The sequence below is a fragment of the Macrobrachium rosenbergii genome, chromosome 41 (genome assembly GCF_040412425.1).
Source record: "Macrobrachium rosenbergii isolate ZJJX-2024 chromosome 41, ASM4041242v1, whole genome shotgun sequence".
In the NCBI taxonomy this organism is placed as follows: Eukaryota; Metazoa; Arthropoda; class Malacostraca; order Decapoda; family Palaemonidae; genus Macrobrachium; species Macrobrachium rosenbergii.
In genome coordinates, this window is record NC_089781.1 from 46,616,356 (window position 1) to 46,644,265 (window position 27,910).

Consider the following 27,910-nt stretch of genomic DNA (forward strand, 5'->3'; position numbering starts at 1 on the left):
TACCTCCTACTGTAACCTGAGAAATAGAAATCAAGCTATGAGCTAAATCTGGCACATACAAAACTTTTTCAAGTATAGAGTTTTCTACCTCATTGTTAGGCAAATTAACTTGCAAAGACACAGAGCCTTCACCAACAGCTGTAAGTGGTCTCCCATCACCCACTTCAACTTTAACAAGTGTTCTTAGATTTACAAAATTAGAAAAGAAAGACTTATTATTACACATATGCTGAGTAGCACCTGAATCAAGTACCCAGGAGTCATCACGTGTGTCACTAGTACATAAAGCACTTACAAATAAAGTAACCTCATCATCACTACCTTGCCCTTTGGCAACTAGGCTTTGTTTAACCTTATGACCCTGACTCTTTTCATTATTCTCTTTCCTTTTCTTCCACTTTTCAATAAAAATATAACCATTTTTCTTTACATGACCTGTCTTGTTGCATTCAAAACACTTAACACTCTTTTTCTGTTTAGCAAGCAAAGACTTAATTTCTCTTTCCTGCATAGGCTTAAGCCTTTCACCTTTAATTCTATATTCTTCATGCAGCAACCTTTCAGTGACCGATTCCCATGAAGGAACGTTTTCCATAGCTTCCAGAGCTGTAACTAAAGTTGAATAATCATCAGGAAGTGAAGCTAATAAATTTATTACTCTGTCTTCATCTTCTATTGGATCACCAATAACTGCTAATTCTTCAAAAATTTCTGCAAAAGTTTTAAGATGTCCTTGTAAATCATCACCAGGCTTCAGCTTCAGACTGTATAATTTTCTTTTTAACCTGAATTTATTGGCCCATGACTTTTTCTGAAATGTATCCTGCAGTTTCTGCCATACCACTTTTGGATCTTTAGGATCATCTATTAAGTAAAGAAGTCTAGGCTCTACCGCTAACACAATTGTAGCTAAAGCTCTGTCTTTTCTTAACTCAAACTTCCGAAGAGCTGCTGCAGCATCTATTGCAGGAGCTTCTTCTGTCCTTTCCACAATTCTGAACAAATCATCTTTTACCAAATACATTTTTACCTGCACTTTCCACGTAGCATAATTCTTCTCATTTAACGGTACTAAGGTAATCTTACCGGGCTCCATGGCTGGGTATCTTCTCTTGACAACTCACCAAAATGACAGTAATCCAACAACGACGACAGTCGATGATGACAGGACTCCACTGACATCCACAGATGACGACAGCACACCAAAAATGACAGTAATCCACCAACGATTCTTTGTGGCATACAACTCTGTCCCTGCTAATAAGGCTCTGCATTAATCCAGCCTATCACTAGCCTTGGTACTCCGTCAAATCACAGCCGCCCAAACAAACGATTACTGTTCATAGCCTAGCTTACCGTTACTGTACACTGCTAACTGTCTTCTCATCTTCACTTGAAACAGGGCCCATAACCTTTGTTAAAACTTGGTTAGTTTGGAAGCAAAGATGATATCTTCATAATCAGTTAGCTTTTATTCACTGTAAAAATGTACAAGGCTTACATGACAACAGAATAAGCCAAGAATGAAGCATGGACTTGCTAGGCTTTTTGGAGTTCCAACAATCTGTCAGGCACCCATAACAAACAGTGGACTATCAACACGATACAGCCAAACACTTTTGAAAAAGATAATACACAAATTAATGTCACTACTCTTTTAAAGAAACTCGACAAAAACATTACAAACCTACAAATTAGGCAGAAATAAAAATGCAATTTTGCATCATCAACATTCATTACAACATCTAGCATTTATGGCAACACTAGGCTCACAAAGAAAATGAAAAACATACTCAAGTTGGACTAAAATAAACTGAACACCAACAGGGTTCACATCCTGAGCCATCAAGAAGTCATCAACTAAACCTTCAGCCCGCAAGTGAGACCTCAGTCCTCCATGCCCCAATGGGTGCAAGGCTCCTTCTCTTCTGGGAGAGATGGAGTTCAAGAGGGGCAGACCAGTGGGTAGTCAAAGTACTCAAGGAGGGTTATTCTATCCCCTTCAGGGAGAGGCCTCCCTTGACCAACACTCCCATTGCCTTGGCGGCTTCCTCCAAAGGATCTGAGAGGATTTTGGCCCCCTCAGAGGAAGTTTCCTCTCTCATCAGTAAGAAGGCCATAGAATTAGTCAAAAACTCTAAGTTGAAGGGGTTTTACAATCAACTCTTCGTAGTGCCCAAGTCTTCAGGGGGGGCGGAGACGGGTGCTCAACGTGAGTGCTTTGAATGCCTTCACAGAGAAGACAAAATTCAATATGGAGACAACACAGTCGGTTCTTGCTCCCATCTGTCAGGGGTATTGGATGATCTCCCTAGACATGCAGGACGCATATTTTCATATCCCTATTCACGAGGATTCCAGAAAATACCTCAGGTTTGTCTTCAGGAACCAAGTTTATCAGTTCAGAGCTCTTTGTTTCGGCCTCTTGACTGCCCCACAAGTTTTTACAAGGGTGCTTGCACCCCTGGTGGGTTGGCTTCAACTAGCGGAGGTAAAGATCTTGCTTTATTTAGACGGCTGGCTACTTCGCTCTCCCATGAAGGACCAGTGCATGGAGGACTTACAGAAGATGATTTGCATGACTCAAGATTTAGGACTTTTATTGAGTCTCCAGAAATCTCAACTAATTCCCACTCAGAGAATTCTCTATCTGGGGATTCTGATAGATTCTCTGAGTTTTCGGGCTTCGCTGTCCCCCAAAAGAGTGGAGGACTGTTTAAGGAAGGTGAACCTGTTTCTCACCCTTCATTCTTGCACAGCAACTCAGTGGATGAGTCTTTTAGGGGAGACTGCACATGAGGCCACTACAGTTTTACCTGAGAGCCTGCTGGGATCGGAAGGTACATCAAGATCTTCACTCCTTTCCTATCACAGCAGAGATAAAGGAGGACCTGTGTTGGTGGAAGTCAGAAGAAAGATTGACTGAGGTGAAATCTCTTCTCCCAGTGAGCCCTGACCTAGACTTCTATGACTTGTTGGATCTGGCTTGGGGAGCGCTCCTCAGGAACTGAGAAATCTTGGGAATTTGGTCCCTGAAGGAGAAACAGCTTCACATCAACCTACAAGAATTGAAAGCGGTTCACCTGGGTCTCAGTTGTTTTGCAACGTAAGTCTACAACAAGACAATCACAGTACATGCAGAAAACACCACAGCCTTGGCCTACATAATACATCAAGGGGGAACACACTCATTCTCCCTGTGCGAGATAGCAAGAGATCTGTTGTGCTGGGCAGACCAGAACCAAACCCAATTAGTCACAAGGTTTATCCAAGACAAATGCAGTGTCCTGGCGGACAAACTAAGCTGCAGGAATCAAGTCCTTCCGACGGAATGAACGTTAGACAGTCGGGTTTGCTCTAACCTTTGGAGATTATGGGGACAACCGACCCTAGACTTATTTGCAACTTCTCGGAATCACCATCTACCCCTGTTCTGGACCCTCTCGCATGGGCAACAGATGCAATGATACAAGATTGGTCAAATCTGGATCTTTATGCTTTTCCACCCTTTGGAATGATAAGGGAAGTTCTCAAGAAGTTCCACTTTCACAGCAATGTAAAGATGACTCTGGTGGCCCCCTTTTGGCCACAGAAGGAATGGTTCTCAGACCTTCTGGATTTCCTCATATACTTTCCAAGGCTCCTTCCTGCAGGATTTTCCACCAAGGCCTGTCCACTCTTGCCCTGACAGGCTTTCGACTATCAGTAGACTTGTCCGAGCGAAAGGTTTTTCGTGATCGGCAGTGGAGGCCATTGCCAAATGTAGACTGCCTCATTCAACAAGCTCTACCAGGCAAAGTGGAATTTTTTTAGGACCTGGTGCAGAAGAAATGGAGTTTCATCCTCTCAGACGTCTATCCTTCAAATAGTGGATTTTCTTTGCTTGAGGTCTTCTTTAGGAAGGTCTTCTTCCACCATAAAAGGCTACAGAGCAATGCTCAGCTCTGTTTTCTGTCACAGAGGCCTTGACATTTCTTCTAATCAGGATATTTCAGACCTAATCAAGTCATTCGGCACCACCAGATCTAGAAAAGAAGAGAATTTCACTTGGAATGTAGATGTGGTACTTGAGTGGTTATCAAGTGAGCGCTTCGAACCCATGCGCTCTTCCTCCCTGAGGGATTTAACTAAGAAGACTATTTTTCTAGAAGCGCTGGCCACTGCAAAGAGAGTAAGTGAAATTCAAGCAGTCGACAGAAGGATCGGCTTTTTGAATGGAGAGACAGTCTGTTCCTTTCTAATTCTGTGTCAAATGGGGTAACGTATTGTTGTACACCTTCAGCTCCCTAAACCGGCTCTGGCAAGGGGGCATTCTCTCTCCATACCTGTTCAACGCGTACACAAATGCCCTGAAAGTCAAACTGAACTCACTCCCGATCAGATGCACTATCAGCGAAACAACAATCAATAGCCTCTGTTTTGCCCATATAGAAGTTCGCGAAGAGGACACCGAGAGGGGAACCCATCGCGACACCATCCTTCTGTCAGAACATCTGGCCTCTGTGGGTGGAGAAGGGGGCCTTCTTTGTACATATCTCAAGGAGGGCCCTTAAGGATACTTCTGGGATGTTTAGCTGGGGTGTGGAAGAGCCTCTGTAGACGCGTTCCATGATGATATCGATGGTTTCGTCAACTGGAACGTTCATAAAAAGAGATTCTATGTCCAAGGAGGCGATAGTACCGGTCCCTGGGTACGGTGGAGGAGAGAGTCTTCTCACATATAAGAAGACCCCGAAAATACGCAAGATATATTGACAACATTTTTGTACAAGCAGATGACAAGGATGAGGTTGACGCTGTTCGGTGTATGTTCCAACAGTGCAGTTCACTGAATTACACTGTTGAACTTGGCAGCAACGGCCAGCTTCCCTTTCTTGACATCCTTGCCTCCAAAACTGACTATGGCCTAAAAACTTCAGTCTACACGAAATAGACGAACTTAGGCCTGTGCCTGAATGGCAACAGCGAGTGCCCTGTAAGGTTCAAGAACACCAAGGTCAGGGCCTACATTAGGAGGGCCCTCACCCACTGTTCATCATGGCAGGACACTCACCATGAGCTTGACCATGTCTCCCATATGCTCGTGAATAACGGGTACTCAAACCAACAAATTAATAAGGAAGTTTCCAAAGCGCTGGATCGATGGTGCAACGAGAATGAGAGACCACAGCCACATCCCCATGAGAAAGTCCAGTTGTACTATAAGGCAAAAATGCACTCATGTTAGTGCTACCGCAAGGATGAAAACACACTAAAGAAAATTATAGTGGAGAACGTGACCCCCACTGAAGCCGACAAAGAACCCGAACTTGTCATCTATTGCCAAAATTGACGTACCAGGGACCTAATCATGAAGAACAATCCAACCCCGCCAGCAAGAGATCCCTTGAAGCAGACGAATGTAGTCTATCAGTTTTCATGCCCCGCCCATGGATGCTCCGGCTCTTACATTGGAATGAAGACCATGAAGCTGTCCGAGAGAACTTTCATGCCATGCACAGGAAGGAGCTATTAGGAACCACACCAGGACCGCACACCAGGAAGCTATCTCCCACGACGATATTATTAAAAATACCAGGATAATAAGGAGGGCCCCTGACCAGTGACGTCTACTACTGCTAGAGGCGCTCCTTATTCAACAAGAGAAGCCCTCACTCAACACAATGCAGGAAGTACTTTTCCTCCCCACCAGCTTGAGAAGAAGTATATCAGGACACAACAGTAATACCGGACCAAACGACACCCCCGGCCTGAGAATACCTGATGATACAAACAACCCAGCAGCCAGTGAAAATTCGAGCCGCCGTGATGCTGCGCAACAAATTTCTAATGAGGCGAGCAACCCAGTAGCCAATGAAAATTCGAGCGGCCATGACGCCACGCAATGTCACGCACCACCAAGTGACATCATGCCCCTGCCTCGACGGTCTGCTAGGCTGCGACAGTGCCGAGAAACGACTTGAGAGAAACTTTCTCCAGCCAATAGGAAGCTGCTATGCTCCACCAACCAATGACAAATCAGCATGAGAAGACTCCCTGCTGACCTACGACTATTTATAGAGTAGATTCCTCTAGCACCACCAGTCTACTCTGACCCACTGCCATGATCATACTTGGAAGAATCCGGGAGAAATGTTGGCCACTTCAAGATTTTTACCTGTATCCAAATTCGATACATTTTTTCCTCTACATGTGTAAAAAAACCCTACGGGATGTGCCCACCAAATTTGACTTACTCTTAATAGAATTAATCGGACTCACTGGAAGTTTAACTCCCCCTGATGAATCACATTGGCGCGTTACTCGCCAGTTGTAGTAACAGCAAGAAAACTGTTATAAGGAAAATGGAGAAGACAAGATCAATACAACTGATGCAGTGATTTCTTTCAATAGTATTATTATTATTATTATTATTATTATTATTATTATTATTATTATTATTTCTACGTTTCCTTTTTTATTACTACTGTGAATAATATCACTGTAGAGTTTTGCAATTTTCAATTCTCGTATTTAGCCTTCTGGACCTGACTTATGTAACCACCTGAGGTCCCTAGCTGGAAATTAATTGTCTGCAATCTGCACTTTTAATTGTTATTGTTTTTAATATTTTTTTTACTATTATCCTCCATATAATTACTGTCATTACCATTATTATAAATTCTATTTTTCTACTTCTTCAACAAAGGTGTGGATGTTGCCGATTATTATTTTTATCATGTTATCTTATGTATCTAGATTGTGTGTATTGTATTTGTATATTCTATGTACTGTATATGGCCCTGAGCTGCAATGAAGAATACCTGTATTATTATTATTATTATTATTATTATTATTATTATTATTATTATTATCATTATTATTATTATTATTATTATTATTATTATTATTATTATTATTAAGTTTTTTGGTGAAGAATGAGAACCCTTCACATCCTTGGCCTCGTTGTTTCACCACTAAGAGCCTATCTGATATTTTAGGCACAGAAGAGGAGGAAAGAGTGTTTTGCCTGGTGAAAGCCCTCAGATACTACCTGCACCGAACTGAGAAAATTAGAGGGCAGTTTTCTAATTGGTGGTGCTCAGTCAAAAATCCCTCTAGACCTTTATCTAAGAATGCCATTTCCTTCATTTTGAAGGATCTTATTATTGAATCTCACACCCAAGTGGAGGAAAATGACTGGAAAGTGATGAAAGTTAAAGCTCATTATGTTAGGGCAGTCACTACATCAGTAGCTTTCAAGCACAATCTCTCCTTATCCTCCATTCTTCAAGCAGCGTATTGGAGAAGCAAGTCGGTGTGTGCAATGCACTATCTGCGGGATGTGGAAACTGTTTACAAAAACTGCAGTACCCTAGTACCAATGTCTGTGGCTGGCATAGTGATGGGTGAGGAAGTGGTGTGGGAAGTATCCCTTCCTATGTATTTAGCTCTCCGCCATGTTCATGGTGTCGAGTTCTAGGGAAGCCTGGAGGGTACAACAGTGGAGTGCACACCATTTTTTTAGTGTTGGGTAGTGGTCATGGTAATTTTTATGGTGTAGGTGATTCTTTTGCTGGTTTTTTGTTGTTTTTTGGTACTGTGCCCTGGGCAGGGGCAATGATATGAACTTTGTTGACCTTTGGTATTCTCCTTTGTCGTAAAGTTACTGCTGTATGTTCTGTTAGCCTTTGGAGCACTGCTTCACTCCAGAATATCCCACTTCCATAGAGAAGGCTCTGACTATACCGTCACGTCTCTACAGGTCGAGATGAGCGCCAACCAGAGGCAGTAATTATCTGCGCAGCTCTCTCACCAGGTAAGGAAACAACAAACATTGTCTCAGTGTTAGCCTATTTAGGTCATTAATTTTTCATATGTAGATTGTTATTTTACTGTCCACGATTCCCCACCACCTTTCAATGTGGAATCAGCTAAGTAATTACTGGGTAAGTTTATGTAAAAATGATATTTTGTTCATGACACTTACCTGACAGATATATATATAGCTGTATTCTCCGAAAGGACTGACAGAAATTCAAAACTTACGGCACACGCAGTTGGGCCAGGTGGTTAGTACCCATTCCGCCGCTGGGAGGCGGGTATCAGGAACCATTCCCATTTTCTATTCAGATTTTCTCTGTCGCCGGTATTGTCAACACCTGTTGTCAATACCTCCGCCGTTGGATTTCGGAAACTTTTCCACTGAGTATTCTGATTGTCTTTTGGTTTTTGACTTTGGATTTGTGGATAGGCATACGTTTCTGTGGACTGATTTGATTTTGGTTTTGGCTATTTCTTGAACAAGATGTCTGGTTCTAGTTCTGCTAGTTTCAGGTGTGTGTTGTGAAGGAGTGTAAGGTGAGGCTACCGAAAGCTTCGGTAGACCCTCACACAGTATGCATGGGATGTAGGGGGCATGTCTGTCTGTTGGATGATCGCTGCAAGGAGTGTGAATCGTTGCCTGTTTCTGATTGGAAGGCTTACGATTCTTACGTACGCAAGTTAGAGCGTGACTGTGTAAGGAGGTCCTCCTCCAGGAGTGTGTCAGTTGGTGGGAGTCAGGGTATTAATGTATCTCCTGTTAATCCTACCAATGCTTCACTTCACCTTTCCCTGTAGAGTCGCCTTCGAACCCTGTGATTGCGTCTGTGGAAGGTAATGCTCTTGCGCAGATTTTGAGCTCCATTCGTACTTTGGAGTCTAAGGTGTTGGCTATTGAAAATGCAGTGAAGTGCAGTGATCCCCCCAGTGTTGTGGAGGCGGCGTCAGATCGGCCCTATAATGCCTCTAGGCCTGGACCTCTGCCGAACTCCCAGGACTTAGGGAATGGGCATGTCGAAAGCCGCAAGAGGGTTACGGGGACCCCCCACCGATCTGGCGCCCCTTCGGCAGGCCTTGTTGACGTTTCCCAGGCTGCCAAGGATCGTGCTCGCGCACGGGTCCTTAAAGACTGCTTCTTGTCCTCTGAGGCGCCCTCTCCACACAAGGGGTCGCGTTCTCGGTTGGACTCTCGTTCGTTCAAGAGGAGCTTCGTTGAGGAGGACGCTTCTTCTCCTCTTTCTCGTGCTTTAGAGTCTTCCCCCGACTGGTTGCGCGACTTGCCGCCGCAGAAGAGGACCAGGACTTCTTCTGAGGAGGACGTTTTTGAACGTCCCAGCCGCCCCAAGAAGAGAGCTGTCGTCGCCCTTGGTAGAAGGAGGAGGACGTCTCCTTCCCCCTCTTCTTCTCATAAGAGCAGCCCTTCTCCTGAGAGGGATTCCTCTCCATCGAAGCGTCTTCTCCAGGATATGCAGCGGCAGTTAGCTTCCCTTCTCGCTGCTAAGGAGACGGAGCCTCGTAGGCGCCGTAAGGATTTGACGCTGCCAGTTAAGAGTTCTAAGAGGTCTCCCTCTCCTGCTCTTCGTTCGTCTCTCTCTCCTGTGGGTTCTCGTAGTCGTCCTCATCGTTTGTCGGATCATCGGCTTTCCTTGCCTCGTCGTGACGCTCCTCAGACTGCTGTTCCTGACTTCTCGCTGGCTGATCAGGACGCCCCTCTTGCAGCTCGGCTAGCCACTAGTAAGAGTTCGCACCAAGACGCTCTTCTTGACACTCCTCTTGCTTCTCATCGCGCTTGTCTAGACGTTCGGCAGGACACTCACCAGGACGCTTCTCTTCCTTCCCGTCTAGACTCTCTGCACGACGCTCGTCAGGACGCTTGGCAGCTTGTGAGGCAGGACGCTCGTCAGGACGCTCGGCAGCTTGTGAGGCAGGACGCTCGTCAGGACGCTCGGCAGCTTGTGAGGCAGGACGCTCGTCAGGACGCTCGGCAGGACCCTTCGGTGCGAGTTGCTCCAGACTTTTATTCTGCTTCTTCCCACGAGAAGAGGTCTCTTGGCCGAATTGGACCCAAAGGTCTTAGTCTTCCTCAAGCCCCGGAAGACTCTCCTGTTGCTCCCGTCGAAGAGGGAGGTGTGTCTCAGGAGTCGGACTCTGCAGAGCAGGAGCAGCCCCCTTTGTCGTCTTTCTCCGACTACCAGGTTTTGGCTAATATGCTGAAGGAGCTTTTTCCAGATAAATTTCTGCCTTCTGCTCCTCTTTCCCCCCCTTCGCAGTTAGCTTCTTCGAAGGTGAGGAAATCGCCCGGCTTCCTGCAAATGAAGACTTCTCTTGCTACTAGGAAAGCACTCAAGAAAGTCAACTCTTGGATGGAAGATAGGAAGTCTCAAGGGAAATCTTCCTTCGCTCTACCCCCGTCTAGATTGTGCGGGAAAGCTGGAATTTGGTATGAGACGGGAGAGGAAATTGGCTCAAGGGTCCCTTCTTCCTCTCAAGGCGACTTTGTGAGTCTCGTTGATGCTTCGAGGAGGTCTCTCCTTTCTTCGGCGGAAGTGTCCTGGATGCTTTCTGAGACGGAGAAGCAACAGATCCTTTTAGATCTGCTGGAGGAAATGATCGAGAAGAGAGCCATAGAGCGAGTCCTGGATTTGGAATCTCCAGGTTTCTACAATCGTCTCTTCCTGGTTCCAAAACAGTCAGGGGGGTGGAGACCAGTCCTGGACGTCAGCAGACTGAACAATTTTGTCTTCAAGGAAAAGTTGAAAATGGAGACGCCTCAGTCTGTTATCAATGCGCTGCGACCAGGCGATTGGATGGTCTCTCTGGACCTCCAGGACGCTTATTTTCATGTCCCCATTCATCCTCGGTCGAGAAAGTATTTGAGATTTGTCCTGGGGGGACGAGTGTACCAGTTCAGAGCTCTCTGTTTCAGACTGAGTACAGCTCCTATGGTGTTCACAGTCCTGATGAGGAACGTTGCCCGGTGGCTTCATCTTGCGGGCATAAGGATCTCGCTCTATCTGGACGACTGGCTCATTCGAGCCTCATCGGAAGAAAGGTGTCTGGAGGACTTACATTCAACTTTGGAGCTGACAAAGGCCCTGGGACTTCTTGTGAATTTAGAGAAATCACATCTGATCCCCTCTCAGTCCATTCTTTATCTGGGGATTCAGGTGGATTCAGTGGTTTTTTGAGCCTTTCCATCCCAGGAACGTCAGCAGCACTGCTTCGTAAAAGTTTCGGCCTTCCTGGGGAAAGAAACATGCTCGGTGAGGGAATGGATGAGTCTGCTGGGGACCATTTCATCACTAGAGAAGTTTGTTTCCCTGGGGAGGTTGCATCTCAGACCCCTCCAGTTTTTCCTTGCGGACAACTGGAAGAACAAGGAGGATCTCGAGGAGTCTCTCAGGATCTCTCTCTCTCTGTCAAGGACCATCTTCGGTGGTGGCTCGATCCCGTAAAGTTGGCAGAAGGGGTCTCTCGCTCTCTCTCTTCAGAACCCCGACCTAGTGTTGTTTTCCGACGCGTCCATGTCGGGATGGGGAGCAACACTGGGGGGGGGGGTGTCAGGCACCTGGAAAGGGGAACAGGTGTCCTGGCACATCAACCTAAAAGAACTGGAAGCGATTTTCTTAGCTCTTCAGTTCTTCGAAGATCAAGTTGCAGGCCGTGTGATTCAAGTCAACTCAGACAACACCACGGCCCTGGCGTACCTCAAGAAACAGGGAGGTACTCATTCTTGGTCCCTGTTCTTGATTGCCAAAGAGATCCTGCTGTGGGCACATTCTCGTCAGGTGACAATTCTCACACGTTTCGTAGCAGGGGTCGAGAATGTACGCGTGGACCTTCTCAGTCGGCAGCATCAGCTTCTTCCAACAGAGTGGACTCTGAACGCGGAAGTGTGTCAGGAGCTTTAGAAGCTTTGGGGACGTCCCCTGGTGGACATCTTTGCAACTTCAAGGACCACAAGGCTGCCTCTTTACTGCTCTCCTGTGCTTGACCCGGGGGCCCTAGCAGTAGATGCCTTTCTCTGGGACTGGAAGGGTCTAGACCTGTATGCCTTTCCCCCATTCAAGATTCTGGGGGAAGTCATCAGGAAGTTTGTAGCTTCAGAAGGGGCGAGAATGACATTAATCGCCCCCTTTTGGCCTTCAGCGGAATGGTTCACAGAGGTCATGACTCTCTTGGTGGATTTTCCAAGAATGCTTCCTATGAGAACAGATCTTCTCAAACAACCCCACTTCGAGAGGTACCACAAAAACCTTCCCGCTCTGAGTCTGACTGCATTCAGACTATCGAGAAGTTGCTCAGAGCGAGAGGTTTTTCTAAACCAGTGGCTAACGCGATCGCCAACGCCAGGAGAGCCTCCTCCAGCGCAGTGTACCAGTCAAAGTGGGTCATTTTTAGGAAGTGGTGCAAACTTAAGGGAATTTCCTCTACCACAACCTCTGTGTCCCAGATAGCAGACTTCCTTTTTTATTTGAGGAATGATTTAAAGCTGGCAGTTCCTACCATCAAAGGCTACAGAAGTATGCTGTCAGCGGTCTTTAGGCATAGAGGCCTTGACTTATCGGACAACAAAGACCTTCATGATCTTCTAAGGTCTTTTGAGACGTCTAAGGTAGCCGCCCCTAAGTTACCTTCGTGGAATTTAGATGTGGTTCTTAAATTCCTGATGTCCAAGAGATTTGAACCTTTGCATTCTGCTTCCTTCAAGGACGTAACCAAGAAAGCTATTTTCCTAACTGCTCTGGCGACGGCAAAGAGTGTTAGTGAACTTCAAGCGATCAGCAAGATTATAGGTTTTAGAGGCCCTGATGCAGTCTGCTCTCTGAGCCCTATGTTTCTTGCCAAGAATGAAAACCCGTCTTCCCCTTGGCCCAGGTCCTTCGAAATTAAGGGCTTGACGGACATCACTAGACAAGAACCGGAGAGAACCCTATGCCCTGTCAGGGCTCTGAAATTTTACTTACAGAGGACCCAGGATTGTAGAGATCCTTCTAACAATCTTTGGTGCTCGGTTAAGAGGCCTGATATACCTCTCTCGAAGAATGCCCTGGCGTTCTTTTTAAGAAGCACCATCATAGACGCCCATTCCAGTGTGCTAGACGAGGATTTGAGATCTTTGAAGGTCAAGGCTCACGAAGTGAGAGCCATTGCTACCTCAGTGGCTTTCCAGAAAAACCAGTCTCTCAATGACATTCTGGGTGCCACTTTTGGCGAAAGCAATTCTGTCTTCGCTTCTCATTATCTTACGGAACTAAAGATGTCCTATGAGAATTGCTGTGCGCTGGGGCCTTACGTTTCCGCAAATACGATCTTGGGGTCAGAAAGCGACTCTCATCCTCTCCTTTAATTTTGTTTATGTGTGTTTTTTAAATATATTAGGTGTGTTGTTTTTTATGGTTGTTGGGTCTCCACCAGTGGTGGTCGTCCCAGTCCTTAGTTTATGTTATTTATTCATGACGTAACTAGGCTTGGTCAGGTGGTTGTTTCGTTTGTCGCTTGCCCTCACAGTAAGGTCATATGGTCTAGTCACATTGTGGTCTCGCCCCCGTTGACAGATCATCTAGATTTCACCAGCTTTATAGGTCCCTACCTCGCTGGAGTCTCTAGTAAGGCAGAAGCAGACTTGGGTGACAGTAATCACGAAGTCAGCAATGCTAACAGGTAAGGAACCAAGGCGTCAATCGCCTACATATGTTTGTTTCCTAAATCCTATTCTGTCTCTTCCCACCTCCAATGGTGGGATTCAGCTATATAGGCTATATATCTGTCAGGTAAGTGTCATGAACAAAATGATATTTTTATGATAAAATAAAGTTTGTTCATACTTACCTGGCAGATATATATAATCATAGTACCCACCCTCCTCCCCTCAGGAGACAGTAGTTCTAGATTCTAGAAAATCTGAATAGAAAATGGGAATGGTTCCTGATACCCGCCTCCCAGCGGCGGGAATGGGTACTAACCACCTGGCCCAACTGCGTGTGCCGTAAGTTTTTGAATTTTTGTCGGTCCCTTTCGGAGAATACAGCTATATATATATCTGCCAGGTAAGTATGAACAAACTTTATTTTATCATAAAAATATCATTTTTATGATAAAGTTTTATATATACTTACCCAGACATTACAGATGGAGCCTGCCCTCCTCCCCACGCACGGACTTTTTTTGCATAAACAAATTGATCTATTGGCTTAGTTGTCCCTCTCTCTTACCCCGAAAGTGGGCGGGATCTTGTCACCCACACGAAACAAAAGAATCGCTACTGCGAATTTCAAAATTTAAGCTGCCATTCGAGTAGGAACTCTTGGCTAGGTCATTACAGTACTGGGTAATTATACAGTACTGTATATAGAACTATTTTATAAGAATATAATTTTTATTAATACTTACCCAGTAATTAACGAGTTGACCCACCCTCCTCCCCTCACAAGGACATTTTTATTTCAGTCAACAAATTGAACCATCTTTCAAGGGTTGTTCCTCTCCTTCCCATAGAGTTGGCGGGGCCTAGTCACTGTCTCGGACGGAAGGAGTAGAGTATTGCCGTGAATTTCGAAAATTCAAGCTGCCTTCGAGTAGAAAACTACAGTGATGTAATTACTGGGTAAGTGTAAATGAAACTTTACTTTATTATAAAAATGTCATATTTTTACCATTCTATGGCACCGCCGAAAAAAAGTTAAGTATATCTTAGTTTAACCAGACCACTGAGCTGATTAACAGCTCTCCTAGGGCTGGCCCAAAGGATTAGACATATTTTACATGGCTGAGAACCAACTGGTTACCTAGCAATGGGACCGACAGCTTATTGTGGAATGCGAACCACATTATGATGAGAAATTAATTTGTATCACCAGAAATAAATTCCTCTAATTCTTCATTGGCCGGTCGGAGACTCGAATGCTGGGCCAACAGCGTGCTAGCTGAGAGCTCTACCCACCCTCCCAATGAAGAACTGCGGCACCACCGAATATTTATTATTTCATTTCATATATTAACATATGTGCCAATTGTATAACTCTTTTGTGAACTATTGTTATTTGTTAAGTAAATGTAGTTAATTGTTAACTGAGTATGATTACGCCTTACAGTAACTTGACGAAGGGAAAAATCAAGGTTAGTATTCCCTGTCTTTTCAATCTTCTCAGTTTTTTTTATATTACTGTCAGCCATTTTATAGCATTCCGTTGCCAAGGCCTTGGCTGGCAAGTAAAACTGGCGACCTGGCAAAAGATCAATTAATTGAACTAACTTAGAAATTCCCCAAGTAAAGACACACGTAAATTAAAAGCATAAACAACAGGAGCTGAGATTTGACGTGATGAATGATACCACCCTTAAATTCTGTGCCATTCTGGCTAGCAAACCCTAGCATGTTGTAGCGGTAGGAATGTTAAAGGTCTCGCACTTATTTACAGTGTCTAAGGTGTTCTATTTGCAATTAATGTATGCTCTACTTTGATTTGTAAAATAAAATCCATTTCACTCCTATACAATTTCAGCGAGGGAAATTTCAGAATTTTGCTGAGCCGCATGTTTTATGTGTTGCTACATTGTTAGGCTGTTTTTGCATGCTACAACTTTAAATAGAGCGCATGCTTGCAAAGTTAACATTATTTGCTAGGGTTGAGCGTTTGGACTAGCATTATTTTGTAACAACACGATCATTACAAAAACAATTTCATGTGCATCAGCCCCGAAGGCAAAATTTTCCCAGGGTTAGGAGTTAGGTAATGTAAATTTATATGTGCTATTTATATTTTACTTTCAATTTTAGTGGGATAGTCATATACAACTGTCTTAGGAAACGTTAATTGACGTATCATATTAGAATCATTAGACTCGGAGAGAGAGAGAGGATAGGATTTCTGTTTTCTTAAATTTTACCTAGGGTGCTAGCTATTGCTTTCAAACCTGCTAAATTATTTAGCCCATCAGAGGGACATGGGCGTTATATTGATTTCATATCACAATAGCTAATTGCTTAGCCTAACCCCCTTTGTTGCTAACATACCAATTTAAAAGTGCAGGAACCAATTTTCTAGGCTCCTATGCCATATATATACATTTCAGTCTTGCATTCTGTAAAATTTTTAACTGCCTTGTACTTCTTAACAAATTGGACTTACATGCTACTCAGTTCTTGTATCCCTACACAACACACCTATTTGTACTTATTGTACGTAGAATTTGCACATGTGTGCCCCTTTACTTTGTGTGTTACTAACACAGCACGCCCTTGTAGTGCCTATTGTCGCACTGAATGTGCATTTGATTATTTTTATTGTGTTCTTATTGAACAACACCTTTGCTCCACGTGTTACTGCTGCGTCTGTGGGCAAGTTAAGCCTTACTGTTCTTCGTAACAGCTACTGTTCTTCGTGAACAAGCCACACATTTTGTGCCTCAACTCACAGTGTGTTCTGATACACAGCTTGCACTATGTGCCATTTTGCACCTACGAGTCAAATTCTGTAGAGTGCCACATATTTAGCTCCTAGGAACTCTCCCACACCTGTGTGCCAATTCCGTAGTGTGTCATATCTCTGTTTTCCGGAATCCATAACCTCTGCACTATAGCTTATGCCATTTGCACTTTATGTGTACCCTAGCTAGTGTTTAGTATGTTTACCTGTGCCGCTACACTTTATGTGTAGACGAGCTGCACATTTTGTGCCATCTGCACCCGCATGCCAGTCCTGTGGAGTGCCACATACTTAGTTCTTAGGAACCACTTTGCACAACAGTGTCACTTTTCACAGGGACACTTCCATTCCAGTGTAGCCTATCAAGGTACACGGCCATTTAGAACCACCTCAAAGGTGCTCTCCATTTTTATATGTGTAGCTTAGGCCAGCCCACTTCCTTATTTTGCATACTCTCTGATCAGTTCAGAGTGCCATTTCATTTTTCCATGCAATTGCTTGGGTGTCCTTCCTAGAATGTTAGGTGTTTCTGGAGAAGTCAGACCCTGCTGTAAAGATTAGCAACGTGTCAGCTGAGGATTGTAAAACCATCACCAACATAGGGAAAGGTATGGCCCTGAAGCGGACAAAAGTCAAGTATACCTTAGTTTAACCAGACCACTGAGCTGATTAGCAGCTCTCCTAGGGCTGGCCCCAAGGATTAGACATATTTTATGTGGCTAAGAACCAATTGGTTACATAGCAATGGGACCTACAGCTTATTGTGGAATTGAACCACATTATGATGAGAAATGAATTTCTATCACCAGAAATAAATTCGTCTAATTCTTCATTGGCCGGTCGGAGACTCGAACGTGTGCCCAGCAGAGTGCTAACCGAGAATGGTACCGACCAGTCCAACGAGGAACTAAGCTGACCCAATGAGTCCAAGGGCAGGTCGCTGCCATTAGGAAGGAGAGACAAGAAAAGGAAGAAGGGAGCGTCAAGAGAGAAAAGAAGAGAAAAAAGGGGAGCATCAAGAGAGAAAAGAAGAGAAAGAAAGGGAGTATCAAGAGGCAGAGAAGCAGCAACAGCATGAACTAGCCTTGGCCCAAAAGAAGGAAAAGGAGTCGCAGTATGAGGTAGCCTTGAAGGAGAAGGAACTTGAGCTCAAGATATGAAAGCAGGACAGTGTCATGGCACTGGCCCAACACTGAGCTGAAAATCCATTGCTGGCCTCCGCTCCCTCCATTATATCAAACATAAGCCACCTCATGCCCTGCTGGAATGAAGCAGAGCCAGAGGTGTGGCTGGACCAGGTGGAAGCCCTCTTCTCAGAGTATAACCCAACTGACACAGAGAAGTCCATGATCCAAGCAAAACACATGGCCAGAAAGGGACAGGACACCCTAAATTCCCTGGAAAATGGTGATAAGGGAAACCTTGAGGTGGTCAGGAAGGCTGTTGCAACAGCATATGAGATTACACCTGAGCGTTGGAGACAAAGATGGCGAAGTCTTCCCAAGGAGGTTGGCCAAACTTGATCCAACTGGTGGTACAAAAAGTCTCGTGCCATGCAGCGGTGGATCGATGCCTTGGAGTGCAAGGAGTACAAAGACTTATTAAATCAACTCCGACTCGAGGACTTCCTCCATTATGCACCCGCCCCCTTGGCTCTCTACATTAACAAGAAACAGCCAAGGTTATTCTCTGAATGCTGCCACCTGACTTATGATTACGAGATGTACCACCCATCCTCCAGCACCTCCCATAGGCGCATCGTCCCTCCTGACCCCACTGCTTTGTCATTCTGACTGAAGAATAGGCACTTCCCAAATCCACCTGATGTACTTGCTGCAAGAAAATAGGGCATGTGGAAGCCCCATGTAAAGCTAAGGGGGAGCTGTATCCAAGCCCCCTTTAACCAGAACTCCCAGTCTACCCAGACCATAATGGCTCCTCTTAGAGATTATAGCAAGGTTTATTGCCACACTTATAAGCAATACAGACATTCCCCAAATTTCAAGGATTGTCCTGGAAGGAAATTGGCCATCATCATTGCTCTGGCAGCCCCTCATTCATCCTCATTAGGACCCCCAGCTGAAGGGCTTATTTTTGTTGCACCTCCTTGAGGTCGTTATTGCGCTCAACAGGTCTCTGCATTTAGAGACACTGGTGCTCAGATCTCCCTTATAAGGCGAGACAAGTTACCCAATTGGGCCATCATTGAATATAACAAGCCAGTAACTGTTATAGGCATTAATAATTGGAGGCTGACACTCTCAACGGTCCGATTGAGGGTCACTAGGCCCAGCAAAAGTAGGATTTACACTTTGGGAGTAGCCACTAAGATTCTTGGAGACTATGATCTCCTCCTAGGACAGGATCTCTCTCCTGAGCCCCCTTCCTGGCATTCCATGGGTCCTACCCCTTCCGAGTGTCTGTCAGGTGCTGATGATCACTCCGGCCCTGCCATTGAGCCATGGCCAGTACCTGTGCCTGGCCAGCGTAGTGCTCTGCCCAGTCTGGTCATTGAGCTCACTCCAGAGCCAGATCCTGGTTCTTTGCAAAATTTACCAACTTGGATGTCCGGTACTCTTGGCCCCGAGGCCACTGACATCTCTTCTCATGCTCCCTGCCTGAGTCTGCCTCAGTGCCAGTGCCAGCACACACTGCCAACCTCCCGAAAGGGCCCCCCCTCTCGCCTACTGGTCTGGCCCCGCTACCAGTGTCCGGCTGAGAGCCAGCCTGAGATTTAATAGGGTCCTTTCCGGATTCCCCTGATCACAGCAGAGGCTCGGCCCCTGGTGCTGCCTTGCAACCTGTGCTTGAGTTGATCCTTGTAACCTGCAAGCCTCCCGCACCTACAGCCACCTCTTCTTCTTTGCAGCTGGTCACTGATGTGGAGGCCATGCTACACAAGCTAGAAGACCTAGTTGGAACCACCATTGCCCAGGTTGACGCAGCAGCTGAGGCAGTGGCCAATTCAGTGCCTGCTTCGCCAGTTGACATAACACCCACTGTCAATCCAGGTCTAGGTCCCGAGGGTAGTTGCATTGCAGGCCCCACCCTGGCCCACGAGTCTTCTCTACCTCCTCTGGAGCCACATGCCTAGGTTCCAGGTAGGAGACCTAAGACTAAAAGGCAGAATAAATCAAGAAGAAAGAGGAGTAAGGGGTGTAGCAGGCCCAGGTAGTTACCAGAGTCACTGAGCTCTCATGGCGCTTGTGTTCTATAACAATGCTTTATTTTATGAGAGCAATCCTGGCCCCTTGCCCAGAGAAGGATGTCTACGTTGTCTCCTGACCTGTAGCCCTGAAATGGCATGCATCTAAAATTAATTTTTATTTTTGTAATTAGTTAAGTCTGTTGTGTTCCCGAGTGCCCATGTTTGAAGTAGTTTATTTGCTTGCTTGTGGAAGATTCAGTTGCTATATGTATTTGTATTATATTTAACCTTACTTTTATTATTATTACTGTACTAAATTTTGGGATGAAGGTCAACATTCCCACTTATATTTAACATGTTCATTTTTCTTATGGATATATCATTTGCATGTGAGCTAGTTTATCACTGTGACAGTGCTTCGCTAGCTGAGTCCGAGTTAGTTCGACTTTGTGACATTAGTGTTGAGAAACTTAATATTCAGGTTTTAAAATTATCCTACAGACAGTACTTCATTTAAATACACACCTGCACATTCTTCTTAGCATTAAATATTGTAATTATGTAATTGAGATACTGCAATGGCCAACCAGCCAAAACTTCCCCCCCTTTAACTTGCCTAGAGTCACGCAGGTTAAGCCTGTTCTTACAGAATTTCCATCCTGTTTGGACAAAATCTCTGCTTAAATGGGGGTCTATCTTACGGGCACTGGGCTTAACCTAGTGACTGAATTCACATAAGATGGCCGACCAGTGTCATGGGAGTGCAGTGGCATCCAATCCAGCATTCCTCCCTCTCAATAACCCCTCCTTTTACTCACCCTCTATGCTGCTGTATATCTCTGTGCTTTTAGGCTTATGGGTGCAGCCTCCACCATCTTGTGAAAGTTGCCCTGAGGCAACCCCTGCCTAGTGCAGAGAAGCGTGGCCCAGGGAGACTGTACATTCTGCTACTAGGAGCCGTTTCGAGTGGAAGCACACTCCCGTTCTACCTCACAGAGGCTGCCATTTGCCACGTGACACCAATTCTGGGACCCCAACTCATAGAGCAGTAATCATTTTGGATTCCATGGTAAGTCTAAACTGTACACGGGAATTCGACTGTCCATTTTCCTTTGACTACATATCCTATTTTCTTCACTTTTTATCAAGAAACCTTCCCAAATTCCCCTGTGGTCTCCCATGTGCATCTCTCTCCCCCTTTGTCACTATATGGCCCACCTTGGACCCCATACCTCTCTTTGATGCCAAAGTCTCCTACCATTTGCATGTGTAGTTAATTTCAGCTTAGAGAAAGTGATACCAAGAGGTCTTTTGACTGGCTGTGCTGCAATATTGCCCTGAGCTAGGATAGACCGATGATATATTGTTAGGGCTTTAATACATGCTGTTCCTTTAGTTGATTTTCCACCTCTCTCTTTCAGAGGGATGTTTTTATCAAGTGTGATGTAGGCCCATCTCAGCTCGTACACCGTCACCCGTCCATGCTCCACATGTGACGTAACAATGGGTTTTTACGTCTGCGGCACCACCAAATGTTTATATTTTCATTTCATATATTTTATTAACACGTGTGCAGATTGTATAACTCTTTTGTGAACTATTGTTATTATTTGTTAGTAAATGTAGTTAACCATTATCCGAGTGTAATTATGCCTTACAGTAACTTAATGAAGGGAAAAAATCAAGGTTAGTATTCCCTATCTTTTCATTCTTCTCAGTTTTTTTGTATTACTGTCAGCCATTTTATAGCATTCTGTTGCCAAGACCTTGGCTGGCAAGTAAAAGTACTGTTATTTGTGTGTGTGTGTGTGTGTGTGTGTGTGTGTGTGTGTGTAATAGGCTATACAGTACATAAGAATGTGTTTCTTACTGCGGTATTGGTTATTGTCTCTCTCATTCTTACTGCGGTATTGGTTATTCTCTCTCTCTCTCTCTCTCTCTCTCTCTCTCTCTCTCTCTCTCTCTCTCTCTCTCTCTCTCTTTTGCATTGCGCATAGTTATTTTATTACAAGTTACAGTGCAGTAATATCTCTTAATAAAATGCAAAAAAACATAGATGTGTTATAAGTGGTACAAATGTACAGTAGGGTGTTTTTTAGCACATTATCAATTGTTTCTCTCTCTCTCTCTCTCTCTCTCTCTCTCTCTCTCTCTCTCTCTCTCTCTCTCTCTCTCTCTCTCTCTCTCTCTCTCTCTGCATTGCAGTAGAGCAGGGTGGTGGAAAAAAGTGAAATGGTGATGCAAGAAACAGATTTGGTGTGAGAACTGTCATTATCCCCATAAATCAAACTGAACCTCTGGCCACTCAATAAATGGCCAGGGACATTATGCTATGGCAAAATTTTTTGGGGCCCCAGGCCTTTTGATAGGGAAGGTGCTAGAGATTGTGGAGCAATTACATGTATTTTCATATTGTATAGAGAAATGACATACAAAGTATAATCACAGATTAGTTTTAGTCTCCCAGTTATGACATGAACATAATCACAATGTTGTTGAAGTTTTCTGTTCATGTCCACAAATTACAGTTGCACACTGAACCTGCTGCTGATGCACACATAATAGATTGTAAATATTATTGCTGAATTTCAGATGAGAAATCATAAGTTAATAATTCATAAGTACGCACTGTATGCAAAGAAATGCCATCATCTCATAACATCTAGGAGCATTGTTCCAGAATCTGTCCACTACCTTCAGAAGATCTTGCAACTGTAGTTTTACAGCTAGAACTGCTAAGACCATAAGGTCACTCAGGCGAGTCTGACTCATTGTGCTCCTCAAAGAGCTCTTAACAAACTTGAGGGAAGTGAATGACCTCTCACGCATGAATATTTCAAGCAGCTTCGAAGTATACTTGATTAAATGATAGAATCTATTTGTCAATTCCTTATATTGACGTTATATCTGGTTACAGGTCCCTCGGTCCCGTCAAGCCTCATCTCTGGCTACCTTGAAGATCTGGGTCGGCGGCTTTGGTTGCAACGTTGGTCAGGGGCGCCCCTATGTTCTGGCAGAAGACATTTGCAACATCCTCTACCCTATGGCCAGGACCTCTGCAGCAGTAGCCCCCGAAGTGGCGGAACCCCTGATCAACAGGATTAGGCTCGAGACTCAGATCCCGCCGGAAGAACATCAAGAACTGTGCGGGGAAGTGGCCGAGGAAGTGGCCAACATCAATCTTAACATCGAACCAATGGCCATCGACCCAGAGGAGGAAGGTAGGGATGTAAGTGAGGCAGGTAAATTTAAGAATTCATTGTCTCTTAGCTCTCCTGCGTCTTCGTCTTCATCCTTTCAGGGATTCTCTAAGGTCTCCACCCTGGGGGCCTGTTCGGGGTCGGTGATCCCCAAGGTGAAGTCCTTATTGAAGACAAAGACTTTACCTAAAATGTCAAAACTCCCGAAAACGCCATCCATGCTGAGCTCCACCAGGTCGTCGTTGGCCCCCAAGCCTTTGACTTCCTCCCAGAAGGCTACTCCCCCTTCTAAGGGGTCGAGATCGAAGGCAAGCAGGTCTAAGAAACCTGACTTTGACCCTGAAGCCTTCGCGGAAGCTATGATGAAAAAGCTTTCCAAACAGGCCAATTCCCAGTTTGAGGTGATGTCTCGAGATCTCGCCTCGAGCCTTGAGACGTCGGGCAAATACGTCCAATCCTTGGCGGAGAGACTTAAAACTCAAGAGGAGTTGCTTGCCGGACTAGTTAGTTCAGGTCCGGTACAGCAGCAAGGTTACACCATCCCAGATGCCTCAAAGTTGCCCGCTTATGAGGATTGTAACCCTTGGTGTCTCGCCTTTAATGCCCCCTTCGCGAATGGTAAGTTAACCATTGAAGGTTGTGGCACCCGCCCTGTGGAAGACTACGAGTTCTTCCCGGCGGATCTTGTTTTTCCTTTCCCGGGGTACGCCCGTCTATCTGAAGAAGCCCTGGTGAGGGAAGATAAGGTCCCAAGGAGACGGTGATCTTCCCCAGGGACCAAGCGCAGTCAGCATGGGTTAGAATTCTCTCTGACTGGGAGTGCGCAAACACCAAACTGACTCCACACAAAGGGCAGTTCACGATGTTCGTGGTCAACGAGGATATTCCCACCCCTTGTACTTCCAAAATCGCAGAGCTAACTCTTCAGGCCGGAACTGAGGAGAAGCCGATGCCACAGCTTCGTGAGACGGAACCTACATCTCTCCTCTTTCCGGGAGATCTAGATTGCTGGGTTGGGGCTCCGGAAACTTTCACTGTAGGTAAGCTGGATCCGGAGTGCGCTTCGGATCTTTTCAGTGAACAATTACCCAGGATTCCGGAGTCTCTGATCAAAGCAGAGTATGAGGCTAGGTGCCGTCTCAGCAGGTCCATCAACTCCGTCACCTCGGCGGAGTTGACATCTGCCGTGTATAAGGACGAACCTCTGTTCAGGATCCTGACCAAGTCACTTCTGGCCACGTTCCAGAGTGATTTATATGATTTTGTGGTGGCAAGAAGAAACTGCCGGAAATTTGTGCTGGCTGACGCTACCATCCGTCATGAGCCGAACAAGCTCATCAAATCTTCTGTCTGGGGTACCAACCTCTTTCCTGAAGACGTGGTTAATTCCGTCATCAGTGAGGCCTCCAGGGCCAATCAAAATCTTAGAATTCGTTGGGGATTTCCTTTCAAGAGGAAGTCTTCGGAGTTTTCGGGCCCTCAGCCTAAAGGTAGGAAAAGAACAAGGAGGTACCACCCATACAAGACACCCCAGACCCAGACAATTGTCCAGGCAGTTCCAGTAACCCAGATTACGCAGCCTTCCACCTCCAAGGGACATCCCCAATATGTTTTGCTGAACCAGCCAACTCACCACCCTGCTGGTTCAACAACTTATGTTTCCTCCCCAGCCTTCAACCCCGCTTATGAGTCTCAGGGGTCCTTTCAAGGCTACCGCCAATCTAGGGGCATTAGTGGTCGAGGAAGTTTTTGATCTAGAACCGGATCCAGACTCCAGTCTAGAGGCAGAGGCTCAAGAGGAGGCAGAGATAATAAGCCCTCTAACAAATGAGCCTCCTCAGGTAGGTGGGAGATTACGCCTCTACAGGGACCATTGGACTTTCAGTCCATGGGCCCACAGTATTATTTCAAAGGGCCTAGGGTGGAGCTGGATAGAAGGGCCTCCTCCACCAGTCAGGTTCTATCAGACCCCAACACCGGATCTGTTAGAATATGCAAAAGACCTTCTTTTAAAGAAGGCAATAAAGAAAGTCAGGCATCTAAAATTTCAAGGACGCTTGTTCAGCGTGCCAAAAAAAGACTCAGACAAAAGAAGAGTGATATTAGACCTATCAACTCTGAATTCTTATATTCAATGCGACAAGTTCTGTATGTTGACCGTCTCTCAGGTGTGGACCTTACTTCCCCATGGGGCCATCACCCTCTAGGGTGGAATTGGTCTCACTCTCTCCCCCTTTAAAGAAATTTTTCTAAAAACCAAACCCCTCTTTGGAAGATTGCATGCAGAAGGCCCTTTTAAAGGGAGCCATAGAGAAACGTGTATAATCGCCATCAAGCACATCTCTTCAGTGTCCCCAAGAAGGATTCCTCTAAGTGGAGGGTGATCCTCAACCTATCAGAATTGAACAAGCCATTGTTTGCCACAAGTTTTGGATCACTACTGTTGCCCAAGTATGTTCAGTTATCCCACAAGGGATCTGGACAGTTTCTATAGATCTGAAAGGCACATTCTGGCATGTCCCTATTGCTGTTCCCTTCCGCCCCTTCCTAGGGTTCCAGATAGGGAAGGAAACACAGATTCAAAGTCATGCCCTTTTGGGCTAAACATTGCCCCAAGAGTTTTTACAAAATTAGCAGCAGGAGTTGTCCAAGAACTCAGGAAAGAAGGCATTCAATTGGTAGCCCACCTAGACGATTGGCTAATCTGGGGGTCCACCAAAAAAGTGTGCTTACGAAACCGAAGAGCGGTAGTCAACAGACTCCAGTCGAAAGATTTTGTAATGAATTGAAAAAAATCCCACCTTACACCCAGCAGACATTTTCAGTGGCTGGGACTATGTTGGGACACTCTTCACAGCCAGTTGTCTCTCCCCACCAATACTCAGAGCAGAATAAGGAAGGGCCTCAAAAGGTTCCTTGCACAGCCCAGCATTTCCAGACAGTACTGTAGTTGGAATATATGATGGGTCTGTTACAGTTTGCATCTGTGATAGATCCAATCCTCAGATTGCAACTAAAAAATGTAATCACGTCTTAGCTATCACTTGCAAGAAAAAAAATTCATGATTGTCCTCATCAAAGGAATCAAAAGGTTGGGGAGATACTCAGGCTGTGGACTTGGAAGGGGTCTCTGGCAAAACAGGTCACCCTGACTCGTCCATCTGTACAAGTGATAATATACACAGATGCTTCCATGACAGGTTGGGGAGGTCATAAGGAGGATCATCAAGTAGCAGGGAGATGGTCACCAGTTCTGAGGAAATGTCATATCAACTTCCTGGAGCTGATGGCTGTCTTTTTGTCTCAGAAAACTGAAACCTCAAAAAGGGACACACATTTTGGCGGTCCTAGACATGACTGCAATGTCCTGTATCAGGAGGTCGGACTCACGTTCACCCCCTCTCAATACAGTAATACTATCTGTCCTTTGGATGGAACAAGAGAAGAAGTGGCACTTGTCTGCATTTCACCTCACAGGGCCTCTCAGTGTAATAGCAGATTCTCTGTCAAGGGAAACAACAGCCTCAACAGAGTGGATGTTAGACAATCACTCTTTCAGTTAATTGCCAACATGCTTCCACAACCAGAAGTGGACCTGTTTGCCACACGTGAGAACCACCAACTTCCAGTGTATGTGTCTCTGAACTTGGACAATCAAGCAATAGCAAGAGATGCATTCCTACAGGACTGGAACATATGGAGGACGATATACCTTTTTCTGCCATTGCCCCAGATTTTGAAGGCTTTGAACAAACTTCTAACCTTCAAAGGAACCGCTTACTTAATAGCCCCAAACATTGGCTGAACAGGCATTGGTTCCTTTTACTTCAACAATTGGTGAAGAACTCGATTCCATTGCTATCTGCTGTCCTATCCCAGAAAGTAAGTGAGAAAGCCATCTACACATCCTCCTTTCTGAGCCGAGACCTTCACTTGTGGATTTTTTAAAAAATCTTATCAACCGTGAAAATTATTCACCCAACATTGCTAGGTACCTAGTACAGAAACTATGGACATCATCTATTTGGCAATACTAGTCCATGTGGAAAGTATGGTTAGATTATATCCATGCTGAGAGCCCAGTTGAGATTTCTGTTGAAACACTTGTACATTTTTTTTATATACCTTTTTGAAGACAAATGCCTTGCTGTTACAACAGTCATGGCATAAAAGGCAGCATTAACAGAACCCTTGCTTTTTGGAGTTGGTATTGATTCTAATAATATAAAAAATTGTTACTTCCCATCTTTGGTCTTTTGCACTACAAAGACTGGCTCCTGCAAGGCTTCCAACTACCTGGTCCCTGAATAAAGTGCTTAGGCTTCTGTCAACCCCTCAGTTCAATGGGCCCAATACAACCACAACTCATATGCTGCAAAAGGTGATTGTCTTGATTCCTTTGGCAGCAGGAGCTCGTATTAGTGAACTGGGCTCTCTTAGATGGGGATGCTATATCACTCAAACAGCTAACCATCAATTATTATTTTCCCCTGGCCCATCATTCCTGGCCAAGAATGAAAACCTTTAAAGAGGAAATCTGTTTTGACAAGGAAGCTTAATTTGTCAGACAAAACATTATGCCCGGTTCAAGCACTTAAGGTTTACATAGAGGTCACAGCAAACTTCTCAGAGGGGCCAATTTTCCTACACTAGCACAAACAAACCACTCTCTCTATAAGGGCTGAGAATAATTTTAATGTCCCTTATTAAAAAGCAGACCCACACTCCTTTCCTAAGTCACATAACATTAGGCAAGTAAGTACATCATTGGCTTTCTTCAGAAATGTCTCTTTCAAAGAAGAAGTTTTCAAAGAAGTCTCCGAGTGTACAGGGTGGTTATCAGAGACAGTATTCTTAAAACATTATTGCCATGAGCTCGAACAAATTTGACTACACTTTGTATCGGAGGTGGTATGGTTAGTCCTGACCCCATAGACACTACAGCAGAAAACCAGGGGTCTTCTTGATGTGGTGGGCATGCTAAGATATTGCTGGGAAAAGTGCAACAATACTGTGACCAAACCCAGCATATTCATGTAAGTCACTGTAGAACTACATCCTAAAAAGCATAAGTTCGTGTTTAGTTTCATATTCTCTGTTACCAAACCCTAAAAGGTATCTGGAATAAAGCATGTGGTTTGAAACTTGTTGCTTGACCTTGGACCAAAAATTTTATCTGGGTTTTATGGATTGAAATTCAAGAGCTTAAGCCATTTCTTCACCTGTTAATTTCTTTGGTAAGCTCCTTTGAGGGCGAACAGCGGCTACACTATCAAAAAACAGGTTTTGACGTAGGAAAAACCTATTTCTGGGATCGACCTGTGTCGCCG

The 27,910-nt window shown here is 45.0% G+C and overlaps 1 protein-coding gene and 1 long non-coding RNA gene across 2 annotated transcripts in view; both read left to right on the top strand.

The window, feature by feature from the left end:
- Spg7 (Paraplegin) overlaps window positions 1–27,910 on the top strand; it is a 794,115-nt gene that overhangs the window by 692,592 nt on the left and 73,613 nt on the right.
- On the top strand, window positions 14,459–21,016 carry LOC136826849 (uncharacterized). The gene is made up of 2 exons (XR_010849721.1): window positions 14,459–20,449; window positions 20,802–21,016. It is a non-coding gene; the product is annotated as an uncharacterized lncRNA (long non-coding RNA).